Genomic DNA, 19,085 nt, shown 5'->3' with positions numbered 1-19,085 from the left:
CAGTGTTGCAAACATTGAGAAATATCCAAAGACATCTGAATCTATTTGAAAGAGATCGTGGTGGGCACCTTTAAGGGAGATACCTTGCCCAATATCTCAGATGTTGATGTAAGTACCCTTGAGATATAAATATCTACGTAGTGGGTTCGCCCTAAAGAAAGATGGGAACCTATATAGACTCTGATGAAGGTTTCTTGACCTTTAGGAATTGATTGAACCAGAAGTACTGATGCCGGCCAATCAATACTTCTACAAAATTGGCTATCAGGCGGTAGTGCAATGACCAAATAGACGGTGTCTCCATCGGAAGTGTAAAAGTGATCTGCTAGGAACAAGATATCCGATTAGATGGCAATTAAAGGCGCTCCTTGCACTATAACAGTGAGTATATGGATTGCTTTAAAAGTTTTTGCGATTAAGACTGAACTATTAGGATTTTAAGTAAAAGACCTGATTTAATGGGGTCACTCATATTTGCATCCTTGTAGGTGGGTCCATATTTAGTGGGGTACACGTGCAAGTGCAATGAGGATTCGTCCACTATATCTATGAAGTAGCTGCACCACATTAGCCAGAGCACTTGTGTCGTCCAAACTGGAATATTGCAATGCCCTATACCTTGGCTCCAATAAATACATTACCAGAAAAATTCAAATTCTGCAAAATAACGCCTTGAGAGCAGCCCTAGGTATCCCAAAAAAGACCATATCTCTGAGGTAAGGAGGCAGACTAACTGGCTCTCTAACATCGACAAAATTAGACTAAAAACTGCCACATTAACCTTCAAGTGTCTAAACAACACGGCACCTCGATACTTAATAGACATGATCAATAGAAAGCCCACCCTCCGACCTAACAGAACTGCCTACACCAACTGCCTGACAGTGCCTACCTTTAAAATGATCAAAGTTGGTGGCAATAGTTTTCCAGTTAAAGCTGCCCAACTTTGGAACTCCCCTCCCCCCTCTCTAAGAGCGGACCAAACTTATTCCAACTTTAGACTGAACACTATCAACTGGTTCAAAGAAAATGATTACTAACACCTAAGTGGCCCTTCCCCTATTTTAATGCCATGTTATACATATATGGCTCACTCTTCCGCCTATCCAATTTGAGTATAGACGCATTGTATATATCTATGCCACTGCTGTAATATACTGTCTCCTATAACCATGCATTTGTTAACTTATATCCTGTATCATATACACTGTATACTTTACTTCTCTGCCTGCCACTACTATCTAGCTGTACCTCACATTGTATTTTTGTCACTACGATCTAACTGTACTTCTCATTGTACTTTGTACTGCATTTTTGTAACTTTGTAAGCTGAAAATATTGTACTTTGTACTGCATTTTTGTAACTTTGTAAGCTGAAAATATTCTTGTTCCTGCGCCCTGATACCCTCGGGTCTGGTGCGCATTATAAATAAATAAACAAACAAACATCTGCTCTTCCACCATAATTGAAAGATGTAGGTGAGTGTAGATAACATGAGTGCTATTCAGAATCATGAAGTGTCACAAATAGAGTGTTATGAAAAGAAGTGGGGATGACAGTATGACAGAAGTAACAATAGGTTTTTTTATTGTCTTTTTTTAGGAGGTGTGGTTCACCCTACAATGTGAAATAGGATCAACTGAATTTCTTGTTTTTGTCCTGACGAAGGTTACTTTACTAAGTAGACATAACTTTTGAAGTCCTTTATTGACAACCGAAACACGGGTCGACCATCATATCAGTTGAAATAATTGTACACAGATTAAGATCACCTGAGAACAGGCAGAGGGAATCCAATATTGTTTCCATTGAATTTTGTTTATGATGACCGGGTGTAGTGGGTCATCTGTATATGTATCAAGTAAAATGTTGAGAGAGAGAATGTGAATGAATGAATAGTAGGGATGAGTGCTCTGAGCCTAACATGATAGCACTGAATTTTATTTGAAGGTGTATTATGGAAGATGTGATTAATCTTTTAGTATGATTGTAATAATAAAAAGAAAGATACATTTGGAATGAGACATTTATTGATATATGTAAAAAGATAAATTAATACGATCTGCCATCCCCTATCCATTGGTCCATTTTGTCTGTTGTTAATAGTAATTAGCCTGAGGGAGCAGGGATTACAATCAGGCACCCCTTATTGTTCTCGTTAAGAGATAAGCGACTTGACATCAGAAAATAATGTGATTATCACCCTGAGCCTAGGTGTATGTCTGCACATATCGAATAACGAATAAAACAATACTTCAAATAATTCAAGTAACTTCCACATAACAAGGAATGTTATTGCCATGGTGTTCCTTGCAACAGATTGGAAACAGTCTGGAAACCATGCATAATGAATGCCATATCCAGGCAATGTATTTCTTGCCTATTGGTCGGCAGATGAGAAACAAGGATTGCTTGTAGCTGAGGCACTGGGACCCTGGGAGTACTTTACCATTCGAATGCCAGCACTTTCTCACGCTGTCCAGCTTCTGGTTTCCTGAGGTCAGTCACAGCACGTTTTCATGGTTAAATATGAACCTTGAAACAGTCTCCTTCTCAGACGTCTACGGGAGGAGGAATAGTGCATCCTCTGTAATGGTAGACAGTCTCCCATTGCCTGCATTGGCACAAGCATATGACTGTCCCAAAGTCTAATTTCGGCACAGCTTGACGTCACCACCAAGTAACAATGACATGGACTGCGTATGCAGCGCTGTGCAACCAACTGCGCCAAGCATAAAATGAGGTCCTAGGCACCATGCGCTCCCACGTCACCCATCTGTGTATACATAAAGGATTCCTGAGCCCACTTGCCATGCATCTATTGGCTTTTATAAGCTACTTCAGAGTGCCCAGAGCAGGCGGGGAATGCAATAATGGGAACACGTTGGGGGAAGGAGGGTTGGAGACAGAAGAAAGGTGGGGGCCCCAAGCACAGCTAACCAGAGGTTGCCTACGGTACGTTTACAGTCAAAGCTAAATAGAAAGGCAATCCTAATACAGTCTATGTTATAAAATGCTAGAGTGTGGGAGATCGGTCAATCCCACCCTCGGCGGTCTCAAAGTTGCTTGAGTGGCACTGGACTCTAGACCGGTCTCTTCGGGGTGTCTCAGAAGGTGCGGGGCAACGAGGAACTAGTCACACTGAGACGCACCAAAAGATCACTAGAGCACATCCACAAAAAGAAAACAACACTCCAGACTCAGCTAAGGCATTTAGAGATGCCAAAAACATCTACACAACAGCCAGAATAACTCACAACCTTTGCATTTCCAATGCCTCATCCAACTCAAAGGGGCTCTTGTCCATACTTGGAGAACTTGAGAATCCCTGTCGCGACACACCACCAGTCATTGCTAGTAAAACATGGTGTACAACAATCGAAGATGCGCTTGCATCTAAAATACTCCTTCTTCAAAAGAAAATCACAAACAGAAAACAAACCCTTTTAGGTAAAACACCACCCACCACCTTAGAGGTTTCACCTATTACCAATCCCAGAAACCCGTTGCACTTCACCCAGTCTCACAAAAAGCTGTGCTAGACACCATAGCAAAACAAAAAGCTTCCAACTGCAAAGAATACCAATTCTCCCCCCACCTAGTTAAACTCTGCGCCCCAACTTTAACCCCCATCATTACCGAATTTGTAAATGCCTCCTTTAAAACCAACACGGTCCCCGTCAGCATTAAAAAATCTTGGGTGACACTGCTCCTGAAAAAGCCAACTCTAGACCCATTCACCCCCACAAACTACAGACCAATAACAATGGTCCCATTTCTATTAAAAATAATAGATAAAATAGCATACATCCAAATCCAAAACCATCTAGAACAAAACCAACTCCTGGGTGCCTGACAATCAGGATTCAGACCAAACCACAGCACTGAAACGGCACTTCTCGATTTGAAAATCCAAATGGATGCCACCAGGGAAGCAGGCAAACTCTGTCTTCTACTGCTGTTAGATCTCTCGGCCGCCTTCTATTTAGTGGATCATGACAAACTCTATGCTACTCTATTGAATAACTTCAATGTCTCCAAGGACACGACTAAATGAGTTAAATTCTTCTTATCGGACAGGCTATCAAGAGTGTCTATCAGCAAATAATCTGCCGACCCCATACAAGTCCCCATAGGCGTCCCTCAAGGATCCTGCCCAACACCCACCTTCTATAATGCCTACACCAAATTACTTTTCACAGCCCTGGATGCCATGGGTGTCATCTACACTACCTTTACAGATAACACCCAGATCCTTATTCCCCTTTCAAGGAACCATAAGCAGGATACACTGCTCCTAAACCAAATCTATGCTCTAATTCAAGATTGGATGGCTCATAACAGCCTCTGCCCCAATGATGATAAAACAGAGTTGCTTATAGTCGGGTCCCCTGCTAGAATTAATGCCCTTCAACCTACTTATGCATCCTTCACCATTGACGGCACCACAATCTCAATACTTCAACAGGTCAAAATCCCTGGCGTCTACTTAAACGCCAATCTAACTATGACTAAACATGTAAGCGCCCTCTCTTCAGCCACCTCTTACACTTCCAAGCTCATCACACTAAGCTGGAAATTCCTCACGCCCAAAACTGTGTCACCCTAGCGAGAGCAGTAATACTTTTAAAGTTAGACTATTCTAATGTACTCCTCCTAGGCACCTCCAGCGCTAATTTAACCAAATTCCAACTCATGCAGAACAAAGCCCTACGAGCAGCACTAGGAATAAAAAAGACTGATCACATCTCCAACATTAGAAGAAAAAACAATTGGCTACCCACAAAGGTGAGAATCATATTCAAAACCTTATGCATCACACAAAAAAGCATTGCCAATAAAGCCCCCAAACAACTCAATCATGAAATAATCCTACACCAGAAAACGTAGATCCAGTAATAACTCTCTCCTAGGAATCCCACGTTACAAAAGCTTGTTAGTCGGGGGCAGCAGCTTCCAAGTCCTAGCCCCCAGACACTGGAATACTCTCCCGACAAATATTAAGGAGGAAGAATCCTTCCAGCAATTTAAAAAATCCCTGAAAACCTGGCTATTCAACCTAGTCTAACAGACCTAGCTACTCCCATCTGTAATAACCAAACTGTCTGTAACTATTATTGCTAAGATTGTAATCCCAAGCTGTCTGTAACTATTATTGCTAAGATTGTAATCCCAAGCTGTCTGTAACTGCGCCGTCATACTTCAGGGTCTGGGCGTATAACAAATGTAATTAATAAAATAAATAAATAAACACATAAAAGCATTCTCAGCTATTTTCTAATCTTCAGATGCCCTTTCTGTTCCTCAGGTGGGCATTCCACAAGTTTGGGCCTTTAACTGCCAGCCTACCACTGCTGGCGCAGGCTGCCTTAAATTTGGTGCCGCTGAGGATTATTAGCTGACCTGGCATAACTTGATAGTTTATCAAGGTTGAAAAGTAGGTGTAGTGTCCTCTTTCTTTGTCCCTCACCTTAGAGAGTGCACAGTCCTCTGTCTATGACGAGCGCCTAGGCTCGCCATGGGAAGGCGGAGCTACCGCCAAATGTTTGGCAGTTGCCTCTAGAAGAATAAAGAGATTACACGCATCTGTAACGGCTCTGTGTCTTCACTGAATTGGGCCTTGCTTTATTGTCATATAACCTGCCTTGCTTTGAAGAGTAGGCTCAGGCATGTCATAGTTCTGTGCATCATTTTGCGTGTCTTGATGAAAATCTGCGTTGCCAGCTGCGAGATCCATAGGAGTGGAGAAGAGGATGCGTGCGGCTTTTAATGCTTACCTTTCATTCACCCGGGGGTTAAGTCCAAAAATTGAAGTGGGGGGACTCATCAACAAATGCAATGGGATGTGACGTCACCAGAAATTAGCCATTCGAGGTGAAATATGCACATTTCATTAAATTGACTTTGCATAACCACCCAAATTGAACAGGACAGATGTCATTTGCCTTTCATAAAATCAACACACAGACAAAACTAATAGACGATTGTTTCTTGTAATAGTGTTTTTGAAAACTTTAGAAGGTGTGCATGTTTTAAACTCCAGGAACCCATTTCAAATGTTTTCCCTGTGACTTGCAGTACCGAAATGGGACATTTCACCTTTAGTTGTCTGTTATTTTTCATCAGGTTTTATAGTTTAGTGGTGGAGTGTCCGGCCTGCAAACCTACTGACTGCGGTTTGATCACCGAGGTCGTCTTTAATTCATAAATTCAAAGAGGACATTCAATGTTATTCATTTTAGCTAGGGGGGACTGAGTCCACCCTCTGAATAAAGTGGGTGGACTCCATCCCTCTGCGTGTACTCTCGACTTGAGCCCTGCATTCACCCACAAGGTGTCTGCGGTGAATTCCCTGGTCTCATCCATTCGAGACTAGGGCAGCAGTCTCTATGTTTCCCACCTTCAGAGTTCAGGCTTTGGCTCCACCTAGTCCAGGATGCCAGGGACCGCCTCCTTCTCAGAAACAGAAAAGTTACCACCAGCCCACAGACCCATACCCCCTATGTTGGCTACCACAGGCCAAGCGCACCTGGTTAAATTCTCAACCTTGTGTTCAGCGACATATCAAATTGGTAACATCTTCAATCAGTCCCTTTTTTGATCAGAATTCATAGTCCAGCATGTACTATCGCCACCAATGTTTCATATCCAACTTCGAGATCTAAAAATTAAATAATAGGATATTAAAGTGCTACAAAGTTAGGGGACACACAGTAAGATGGATTCCACTGTCAGAGCTTTGAAAGCAGAATGGGGATTCTTGGTCTACTAAGGCGGTATCACAGACCTAGATCCTAGGGGAAGTAAAGAGGCAGAATGGACTGCAAGGGAAACTGCAGGGGAATGAGATTAAAAAGAAACAGCAAAATACATTAAAACAAGATAAAAGGGAGGCGGTTGAGGGATCAAATGCCACATTAAAAAAAGAAAGGGTGGGCTCCATACCCCAAAAAAGTGTATTCAAATTACAAGGCAACCCGTAATACAAGTAATACAACAAAAATGCAAAATCAGGACTTGAATAGAGGGGCATTTTTACAGATTTGTTGCAAGAGCACGCATTCAAAAATGTTACTATGGTGGGAATATTTACAGAAAAATGTACTCAGGTGGCACTTTGTAAGGACAATTAATCACCTATGATGCCCCCTAATGGCCCTTACATTAATCCCAATTCCTGGCGTCTACAGTGTCCCCTACTCACTGCCCTGGAGCTCGAAACCTGCTCCCCATTCAGGAGCCTCGTATCATCCTTCAGGAGACTTCTTCACTGTCGTTTTTATTCATTTTAGGGTTTTTGTAGGGCGCTAAATGGATTTTGGAGCCGGACTGTTCCTGATAGTGTACCATTAGGTGGCGATGCCTTGCCCGCCCTTGCCCCAAACCACCCGCAAAGATGATAGACCTGGATAACTATCAAACAGTGAGCATGCGCAACGCCACCCACCTCTTCCAGCTCTAGCCCCACGCCACCATGGACCCCCAGGACCAGGAGAGGCCGCCAAGAGACACCTCTCCTGACAGAGTGCTTCCACACACCATAGCAAGAATGCCAGCTCTCTGGTGCCACACCATATGGGGAGGGTGGAGTGTAGCGTTGCGCACCAGTCGCTGATTGTTTCTGCTTAATTAACAAATGTGACACTAACTGACCCCCTACGGATGACCGTCTCGTTTAGAGGCCAAAGATTGAATGGGCGACGATTCTGAACTGGCAACTTACCCCACGGAGGAGGGTATGGCGCCTGGAAACACTTCTTTGGTGCCTGGAAACACTTGTGTATAGGTGCCATACAAATGTCCAGTAAATAAATAAATAAAATATGCGCAGCTTCCTGCTGCAGAGAGCAGGCACCACCGTAGATCGCTAAACATTTACATTATCTTATGCCATGCTACACGGCCGGTATGATTTGTCTACCAAGAATTGGCACCCAGCTTCAGAACCTAACTCAACAGGGGTAGATGGCCACAGTTATAGAAACATCCGGCCCCAGAGACTTTGTTGGAAGGCTAGATGGTTATTAATGAGCTGTAGTTCCTGGGGAAGAGAGTTCCGTAACATGGGAGTAATGACAGAGAATGCTCGGTCTCATGGCTTTGCTTATGTGAAGGGAGGTAGCATTGCAAGGATGCAGGCAATACAGCAAAGGTTTTCCATTTAATTATCCATGATTTCTTCCTTGCAGGTGTCACAAAATACATTCGCCCCCCAGCGACAGAATGAATTCTCCCCCGGGGGATTTATTCTGAAATTCTGAAATAGAATCGCTGGGGAAGAATACTTTCTCGCCCCCTGCGAAATGAATCCGCCCCCCAGTCCATGCTATTTCGTCCAACTAGAACTTAGTCCAGTGAGCTTTTTGAGGGACTGCTCTAATTCTGTGAGAAACATGGTTTATATTATGGAGATGGGTCGTAATTGATGTATTATCTTGATTTCTGGATTATGATGGAAGGAAAGGAAGAGGAAAAAGAAATATGTTATCGATGTAATATGTTGATAAAGGTTTTTTGTATGTTTTGTGTAAATGTTTAATGAAACTATAGAGACAATTAAAAAATGAATCTGTTAACATTGTACTTCTGTAATTAACGAAAGTCCAGTGCTGAATGTTATGTTATGTTATTGGGCACTCATGTAGTGCCTTTAACCATTCGTGTAATCCCAAAGCCCTTCTCCCAGCATTCCTTGGATTTATTTTTTTGCATTTATTTATTGAGTATAAATCTAGCTTTGGAAAGATCTTTACAGAGTATTTGATGCTAGTTTGATTTTTATTATTTGATGTTTTTTTTTAATATAGTGCCAGAACACTGGCCCAACTTCAAGCACATTTGGACTGATATACTTGCACAAATACCCAGTGCTCTGAAATCATAGTGCCCATGGCCAACTTCACGCCAGTTTGAATTGGTCATGTGCATTACGATTTCAGCGCACTGGATATTTGTGCAAGTTGAATAGTCCAACAGTATTTTCACGGAACAGTAAAGTAACGCAAAGGCCAAGTTTGCTTTTGCTTTTACAATTTTGCCCATGGCACAGGCCTATCTAAATGACCATTTGTGGTGTCATTGGCAATTCTTCCCAGGCATTGTACGGCTGTGTAAGAACAGTATGCCGGCATTTTCCTGCTTGAGAGTGGCATAAAGGCAATGCTATACTCAGCAGTGGCTGGTGAGTTTATTTATTGGAACAGCATAAATACTGCAGGAGTGACTGACGTTTGGGAGGGGCCTTGAACCAATCAGGGTTGTGCAGCTTCCTCCCCCGAGAAATCTTTTTCAGTAATTGGTGAAAATGTACAGCACACTTTAAGTGGAAAATTGGTAGTCAGTTTGCAATTGGGTTTGTAGAAAAAAACAAATAGATTCAAGTCACCAGCATTGCAAGCTTTGGGAGGGACCCTGAACGAATCAAGGGGAGGGTTGAAGGGGTTCTACCTCGGTTGTGCCCATACATTTATATATGCAAGTATTCATGTACATTAACATATTCATGTTTGCTTTGCGCACAAGATCTGTAATGATACTATAAGAAAACATGTCCACGCTGGTTCTGGCAATATAGTGCAGTATTCCAACATAAGAACATACTCCTGTTGGCTTTGCCATTAAAAATGCAATGCCACAATATGAAAACATGTCAAGATTGGCTGCACCAACATGCCAGTCTAGCCATGTAATAACACATGCTTGCTTTATCATAATGTCCAGTAGAAAAGCCATGTCATAGTAATAAAGAGCCAGACTGGCTGCACCAAAATGCTAATCCAGCCACTTTATAACACATCATTCTTGCAAAACGCAGATGCCCAATAAAACAAGCATTGGCAAACCCAATAGTTTTGACATTTGTAGATGTCTATAGCACTTAACATTTAGCATGGAGGAAAGGAATGAGAAATGACAGCCCAGAGAGGTTGGCAGCATGGAAGGGAATGAAGGGCAATGCTGAGGTTGGAGGGGGAAGGGGATGGGGAAAGAAGCACTGTGTGGGGAGGAATATGAAATAAATGGCATCACAAGGAAGAATACAAAAATCCATACGCTGAAAGGTAGGCCAGCAACAGTACACAGGAGCATTGTACAACATTTGAATGAGAGAGTCACAGCACAAATGGGGGGGAAGGAGTGACAGGATAAATGGGGGCAGAGCAACAGCACATGGGGGGCTGATCAACATCGCAGTGGTGGGTGGAATGCCAGCACGAAGGTGAGCGTAGCGACGGCGCAAGTGGGGAGGAGCGACAGCACAAGGGAGGAAGGAGGGACAGTGCAAGGGGGAGAGGAGGGACAATGCAAAGGTGAAGGAGGGACAGCACAAGAGGAAGGACAGCGCAAGGGGAGAGGAGGGACAGTGCAAAGCGGAAGGAGTGACAGTACAGGGGGCAGGAGCAACAACGCAAGGGTTGGGAAGGAGGGACAGTGCAAGGGTGAAGGAGGGAGAGCGTGAGGGGGAAGAGGAACATCACAAGAGGGGTAGGAGGGACAGCACAGGGGGAAAGAAGAAACAGTCAAAGTGGGGAGTGACATCTGTTGGTTGTATGAATAATTACAGCCTTTGGTTATTGTAGTTTTGATCTTGTGTGTGGAACTGCGGGTGTGCCCCCATTCACATTCACATGTAGTTCCACATCCTGAATTCCCAATGGGCCAAGGAAGCAAAATGCCCATAGACTTGTATAGTACAATTGATATCCAGGCTGAGGAACAAAAACTATTAAAGGGAAAAAACATTGCCCTTTGACAGTTTAAGCCAGCTCAGGAGCACGCACTTGGCTTCATAAAGCAGCCAGGGGAGTGCTTGGTGTTTACACTGGACTGGCTCGTTAGTTCCGCCATAATGAGCGAGGGTTCTGGCATGTCAGCACTCCCGCGCCCATTATGGATGAGCCGCCACTTGCTGTGCTGCAGGTCCAGGAGGGGAATCTAATAAGCCCCATACTGCTTGCGCATTCAGGGGAGAGACATCCACATGCAAAAGTCAGAAAAGAAGGTTAGTGAAAAACTCAAATGTGACATGTGAGGGGAAAAGGATAGCATAAACCATAAGGAATCAAAACTATTCGCCCTTTCTCCTCAGGGGGTATGGGTAACCCCTTTGAGGCTAGGGTCATAAGTTCTCTCTCCAAGACTCTCCCCAGGGAGGCAAGTGGGACCTCACTGTGGGAGTGACTTCTCTAGAGGGGACAAGGACTCTCATTCCTAGAAGGAATACCCTATGGAAGCAACACTGTCTGCCTATATGGGATTGCCTTAAATTTCAAGTAATGTGCTTTCCTTTTGTTTGGCTTCAGGTAATGCTGGATCAAATACAACAACACCTGAAGAAAAATTGAACCCCCCCTTTGATTGTGAACTTCTATCTAACAGGGATAAACCGATCGAGAAGAGAGACAGAGAGCCATACGCAGGGGAAGCCCTCTGATGTAACATCTTGGTGCGGCAGAGCAGACTGGCGCCGTGTAGCCCATGAAAGAGAGAACGCCAGAGAAGGACGCTGTAGGGCCGGCATAGAGAACAGTGGAGAAACCGCTGTCTGGATGTCAGTACAGAGTCCTGGAGACGATCCTATGTGGAGGCGTGACCACAGAAAGATCATGGTGGACTTGGGGCCCGATCAGCAAAGCCGAAACTAGAAGAAACGAGAAGAACAAAACCTCCCGTCAGCAAACCTATGCTGGACAGACCCACCGAGATGCAGAGAACAAGAGGAGTCCAGAGAAAAAAGACCGAGAGTCGAGGATACCGACTCTTCCTGATGCCAAGCCCCAAATATCCACCCACCACAAGTGAAGGTACTTGGGTGTAATAGAAAAACGGGAGGAAGTAGCCCAAGTTGCAACAGTGATTACAGGGCATGGAGAAAGCCCAACCAAATATATTGGGAGATACTCAGGACAGTGGTTGGCAATATTAAATGTGAAGCCATGAGAAAGCATGAGCATACATTTTGGAGAATACCAAGGAGAGTTTAACCAATATTGATTAGGGGACAGTGAGAACGTACAAACCTAAGGGTTAGGAGATACCAAAGAGGGTCATCCCCTACATTGACTGTGAGTCATTAAGAAAGCACAAATATATTTATAGGGAACACCTAGAAAGCTAGCAAATATAATTAGAGATGAACACTGGAAGCCTAAGAGACCTTGAAAACCACTCTGATTTAAGCTCAGGTATCAATCTCAAAAATCAAAGACAGGAACAGGGCAAACAAGTAGAGGGGCTGCAGAACGGGTGGTGCCACTCAATCGTTAAGGGTATACCAAATCCCAACCGAAAGACAGTCAAGTATAAACAGACTAAAGGACTAATATACAGAGGAAGGAATGTAAAAGACTGCATCCAGAAAGACAGTAAGAAAAACATTGAAAGGTCTTGCACACTGTGGGATAGCCTACTTATGAAAACACAGCACAAACCACAGTAGCACATGAAAGAGACTCTGAACCAGGATAAATAGTTTCTTCTAAATTGTTTCCCGTTCATGGCAAAATCAGGCTTGTTATGATATGATATGATGTGGCATCTATAACGCGCCTGTACACAAGTGTTTCTAGGAGCGACAAGACAATGAGGGGGAAACAAAAGGAGGATAAAACAGCGATCTTACTAGGCCTTGTGTTATTCAGATCACGCAAGTGTGTGGAAGGGGAGAAGTGCCATGGGGAAGGGCAAGGGAGAAGTGCAGATAAATCAATAAGTACAGCCAACAGGTGGCTCATAAGTGCAGAGAGAAGGGACTGGAGGGGTGCAGGTACAGACCCTTAAAGGCTGGGGGAGCCCGGAGGCAGTGCAAGGGCAACTGGACATGCAGGAGCCTGGACACGAGTTTAGAGGGTATCCAGGTGACTAGTGCGTGCAGCATTCCGGTACATCAGAAGCGGAGAGGAACAGAGAAAGCAGAAGGAAGGTCTTGAGTTTCTTCCGGAACCAGAGGTGGCTAGGCTCAAGTTTGTTCCAGAGGCAAGCCCCAGCCGAGGAGAAAGATCTGCCCCCAACTCGTTGCTTGGAGAAGCGTCTGACCCTCAGAGAGTTGGAGTTGGATGAGCAGAGAGCTGGAGAAGGAAGATGTTTTGGAAGAGAAAGTTGGAGGTAGAGTGGCCCCTGCCCCCAGAAAGCATTGTGAACGATGCAGAGGGTCTTTAACTTGATCCGTGCAGCCACCGGGAGCCAGTGAAGTGATTTCAGCACTGGAGAGGTACGATCCCTGGGCTTGAGGCCAAGGACATTTAGTAATGGGCATCATGCGCCAAATCAGCAAATGGCTTTTGTGTTGAATGCATTACATACATTGTGTGACAATCTCTTTGATATCGGGGTCTCCCTGAAATCCTATTTCCGAACTGGAAGAGGTGCTATTCAACCTCTGAGAGAAAAGCAAAGTTAAGGCATGTGAATTAAATTCTTGCTGTGGAAAACAAACAGGGGCCTTTATCTAGGGTGATGTTAGTTTGTCAAATCTTTAATAGCAGCACTTCAGGTGAACACATACAAGAGGAATATCGAGGTTCCCATGGAATCATAGACCCTGTTCTACCATCCCCTAAATCAACATATCTTTATATATTTGTCATTCCATTACTTTCAATGTGCTAAGCAGAATATTACTGTGACCTCATCAAGGAGGGTTCAGTCTTTTCCAATTAGCACACTAACAGGCTCTGTGATGCTTGTCAATTTTAGACGATTTCCAAGGTCAAAACCAAGCCCTCATGACATAGCTTTTGCAGCTGCGTATAACAAGTACAATTGAACATTCCGATTTAACAGTGTTAGTCTGGAAGCAACCCTATTCTTCCAAATAATTGTGCTTGTAGAGCAGATTCAAAATGTGAGAGTAAATACATCGTTAAATTGCAAATCTATTTGTTTTCTTTTTTCCAGCATTAACATTATTCAAAATGGATTATCTTTCTTGGCTAAATGAAGGTCTACTTTTCTCAAAATGAACCACACACATTCGATTATTACCTTACATCAACTTGCAGTTCCATTTCGCACCAACTTTCTGAATTTATATGCATACAAATGGAATAGGTTTGAGTCAGTAACAGACATTTCTAGTCTGGTGGAGTGGGCTTCTTATGGGTCATAAAAGCTGATTGATGATCAGGGTCTCATCACTCCCAATCTGAAGACTACAAGCTGTCCTAGTGCCCGTAAGCATAGTTCCTACTGCCACCAGATGTAGCGCAGATGTTTAAGTCGTAAAGTAGTTGGTTGTTGCTGAAGAAATGACAATTCTTTTCAGCCTTTCAGAGTTCAGGATTCTGATTGATATAACAATATCTCCTGTCTGGCTGTTTCCCACCAAGCTGGTGACTTACCTGGATAGGTTGCAGGATAGGGATGATCCCCTGACCACCCAGCCTTAAACATTGTCACATGGCCAGGCTTACTCTCATTGTCCCATTCCAAGCTAGTCTTAGGGCCTCATTACACGGACGGCGGTGATCCAGGGTGCTATTAGCACCCTGGACCATGCCGGTAAATTACCGGCACCGCCTTGGCGGTAAGGGGATTTACCGCCCCATTCCAAGGTCGGTGGGGCGGTAAATCCCCCTTCCGCCAGTGCCCTTCCCCATTCCCATTTCTGCCCCATAGGGCTCTATGGGAATGGGGAAGGCGCTAATTACGGCACCGCAATTTTGCGGTGCCGTAATTAGCTCCGAGGTCCCTTAGCGGGTTGGTATTTAACGCCTGCAAAAAGCAGGCGTTAAAGCACCAACCCGCTAAGGGACCTCGTAGTACGGCGGTAAGGGTTAACGGTCACCGTTGCCATTAACGGTGACCGTTAACCCTTACCGCCGTCCGTGTAATGAGGCCCTTAGAATCTTGGATTCTGCTCACTGCACCACTCAATTAAGGCAGACAAGCTCTAAGAACCATAATCCTCCCAAATTTCTTGTGAGACCATGCAGGGCAATAGTAACACACCCTATCCACAATTGAGAGAAACTGAAACTCTCTTTCTGAGCAGACCTAAAGCATCAGCGTACAAAAAGATGCCTTTCCCTTTAAGGGAAATCACTTCCATACACTTGACATGAATAGTTTGTCTTTCAATGCAGTTACAATCTCACTCGTAACATCAGAGAAGCCAGTTTGCAGAGCTTGGGAAACGCATTGTCAAGTGAGATGTTCTACGGATACAATGTTACAAGTCCATGGCTTCCCAAATGTTGAGAGTTCAATTAAAGAAACAAAGTTTCAACAGAATTATTCTACAGCACCACCTCCACCCCCATCCACACCCAACCCCCCTCCGACTCCCTCTCAGACTACTTCCACAACATAGCCCTAGAAAGAAACATCTGCATCGCCACTAAAATGGCAGCACTACCCCCTCTCTCCTCTGCGGCCTCGGCCGAGACATCACAACAGCATATCATCCTCCCGCTCATCTCATCCTTATCTCCACTATCCAATTCCACATGTTTAAAACTAGGAACTAGGAGCTGCACCTCAGGATGCCCTGGGCACCCCTGCCCACCAACTGTTTTAAAATAAATCCTAACCTCCACCTGTGCCGGGCACGTAGCAAGATCAATTGTCAACTCATCTCTCACCTCTGGCATCTTCCCAGCAGAATTCAAAGCCTCCTACATGAAGCAACTGCTAAAAAATCCCTCACTCAACCCCCTTTTCCTGACCAACTACAGACTCATCTCTAACATTCTTTTAATAGCTAAACTAATTGGTGGAACAGCTTACTCACAACTATGCCATTTATCAGAATCCAACCAGATCCTCAACCCTGCCCGATTAGCTTCAGACCCTTACAAGGAACTGAATCATGCCTAGTATACATCTGGGAGGATCTTAAAAGACACAGAGACTCAGAAGGCTGCACCCCCTACTTCTTCTCGACCTCTCGGCAGACTTTGATGCCATTGATCACCCGACCCTTACGGATAGACTTGACACTCTCAGCATCAGGGACGCAACTCTGAAGTGGATATACTCCTTCCTCTCCAACAGATCCTAAATAATACACATGCCTCTTTTCTCCTCAACTCCCCGCCCAGTTGCCCATGGTGTGCTGCAGTGTGCCTCTCTATCCCCTCTGCTCTTTAACCTCTAACTGAGGCCCCTCCCAGCACTCATTCAATACCACGGTCTTACTTGCTACAACTACACAAACACCCATATCGTCTTCAAAATTCCAAAAGACCCCTTCACTACCTCCCTCGATCTCGCATCATGTCTCTCCGATTTTGAACACTCGAAGACTACCAACCATCACCTACTCAACCCAGCAAAACCAAAATCATTCTCTGCGGGAAGACTGCCCTCTTACCCCAACCTACCACATGACCACTTTCTCTAGGACCACCCCCCCTCCACCTCCAACGCAGGAACAACACCTGAATGCATGATGCATTATGGATGTGGACTTGACCCTATCACATCACATCAACTCTGTGACAAGAGCTGCTACGTACACTTGCACATTCTCTACAGCATCTTTGCCTACCTGACCTCCCCACACAGAGTCTCTATGATCATTGCTATCATCCTTTCACACTCACACTATGCTAATGCCCTATTCCTGTGTACCACCACATCACAACTAAGGAAACCCCAAAAGGTTCAAAACACTGCTACAAGGCTCCTCCTAGCCCTAGACCATAGAGAACACATCTCACCCACCCTCTGTGTCCTTCATTGGCTTCTGATTGGGTGATGATCCACCTTCAAGGCAATGTGCATCACCCCCTGAGCTCTCCACTACTCTAGGTCCAGAATATCTGCTGCATAAACATACACACTATAGGCCTAGCAGAATAGCCAGATCAAGCTCAGCACTTCTGCTCATCATCCCAGTGGCAAAATCAACCTCCTTCTCAGTCCAAGCCCCCACCATCTGCAACTCGATCCCATTCACCATCCACCACATAGAAGATCACCTAGCCCACACGAAGGCACTCAAAACATGTCTCTTCCCTACAGCATCCTCACAGACTTAGTGACTCTCCAGGGTGAACAATTACCCAACCCTGACAGATATGCGAGGGCACCTGAGGAGTTGAAAACGTTGCCCCCCACAGAATGCATCTCGGTCAGGTCTTATGATAAGCTCTAAGGGCCTCATTACACAGACGGCGGTGGACCAAGGTGCTATTAGCTATTAGCACCTTGGTCCATGCCGGTAAAATACCGGCACCGCCTTGGTGGAAAGGGGAATTACCGCCCTATTCCAAGGTTGGTGGGGTGGTAATTCCCCCTTCCCCCATTGCCCTTCCCCATTCCCATTTTTGCCCCATAGGTCATAATGTGAATGGGGAAGGTGCTAATTACGGCACCGCAAATTGCGGTACCGTAATTAGCTCCCTGGTCCCTTTGCAGGTTGGTTTTTAACGCCTGCAAAAAGCAGGCGTTAAATTCTCCAACCCTCAAAGGGACCTCGTAGTAAGGCGGTAAGGGTTAACGGTCACCGTTAACCCTTACCGCCGTCCGTGTAATGAGGCCCTAAGTCTTCATCTCCCCATGTGTCAGCCTTCTTCGCTTGAACGTCAAGCACTTGATCAGAACGGAATATGGCTGTATCACGTGTGGGGCACGGCCCACACACATCCATACGCCTGCAATAGACACTGCTCGACTTCACCCACACTAGCGCACAACCACCTTCAATACAATACAGCTGAGTCCCACGATAAAAAGTGGCACTGAGCCGTTCACATAATCAGTCAAATGACTCACCAACTCCCCTAACGATCTATCACAGCACTAATACTCTCATCTGATATCTATGGGCTGTTTTTAGAGACCTAGCCACTCCTTACCTACCGCATGCAGGCAAAACATGTACACAAGCATTTTAGTAAGCCTTCCTTAAAATCTCTGACTATGGCCTTCCAAATGGTGTTCATCCCCACAGTGCTTTGAGGCCATACCAATGGCAGTAGGCACTATACAATACAAATGCCATACAACATAGCCTGTAGTACATTTTAATCAGCCAACACTTGTTTTCCGTACATGGCGCTGCTTCATAGATTGTAGAATTTAACAATCATCACGCCAGGTTCTGATTTTGAGTAAGAACCAGGATGTTAGCTGGAGATTGTAGCTGTATAGTTTGCTATCTCAATCATTTGCAAAGCAGCATTGCACAAGTGTAGAAATACAACCACATTCCTGCGGCATAGGGAATTTAGCCCATGAAAATCGGGGACTAAGGGAATGTTACTTAACTTTCCCACAGAAATGGTGTCATGCATGGCGAGGGCAGCCCAGAGTGGTAAAATGCATTGAAGAATGTTTATGAGGAAGTTGTTCCTGTACATATGTTTGGTAGTGCTGAAGTGGATTCAGGTGGTGCTCTCAGTATCAAATGGATGGCAAGTTAAATGTAATGTAATTTGTCATTTGTCTGGTGCCTTTTCCCATTGATAATGTATCAATGCACTGTAAGGTGAACACCCATGTGGGACCCAAGTCTACGGTATGTGGGCATTCTTTCCGGTGCGTGTACCTTTGGTCCTAACTGCACTGAATCTGCAACTGGGCCACTCTCACCGACCTCGGTCCTGGGCCCAGCCACTCTCCACTTGCACTGCCTCCCTGGCAACCTCTGCACTGCGGTCTGTCTCTGTATCTCTACAGCCCCCCCTTCCCAGCACTTGTCTGCACTTACTTTGCACTTGCCACCAGCTGGCCCTATTTATTTATTTATTTATTTTATTCTACTTACTTGTACTGCACTTCCCCGCTCCCCTTTCCCCTTGCACTTTTCCCTCCCCCTACCCCTGCGCGATCTGAATGACACCTGGCCTAGTAGGATCGTTGTCTGTCTTCCCCTTGTTTCCCCCCTCCCTACCTCGTCGCGCCTTGAAACACTTGTGTATAGGCGCGTTACAAATGCCATATCATATCATATCATATCAATATGAAGTTGGGTATGGGTGGCCAAGTCCCTACCAGCTGTCCATCCATATAGAGCTGGCATGTGAATGTGTGCTGTTAGGTTGTCTGGAGAGGAGAGTAACCAAGTGCAGGAGACTCATTATGTGTCCAACTAGACCACATTTTTGTCATGGGGGATAGCTGCATCCTTATGGCAGAG

The sequence above is a fragment of the Ambystoma mexicanum genome, chromosome 9 (assembly GCF_040938575.1).
Source record: "Ambystoma mexicanum isolate Mex_15411 chromosome 9, UKY_AmexF1_1, whole genome shotgun sequence".
In the NCBI taxonomy this organism is placed as follows: domain Eukaryota; kingdom Metazoa; phylum Chordata; class Amphibia; order Caudata; family Ambystomatidae; genus Ambystoma; species Ambystoma mexicanum.
Note: the sequence above shows the minus strand (reverse complement) of the source record.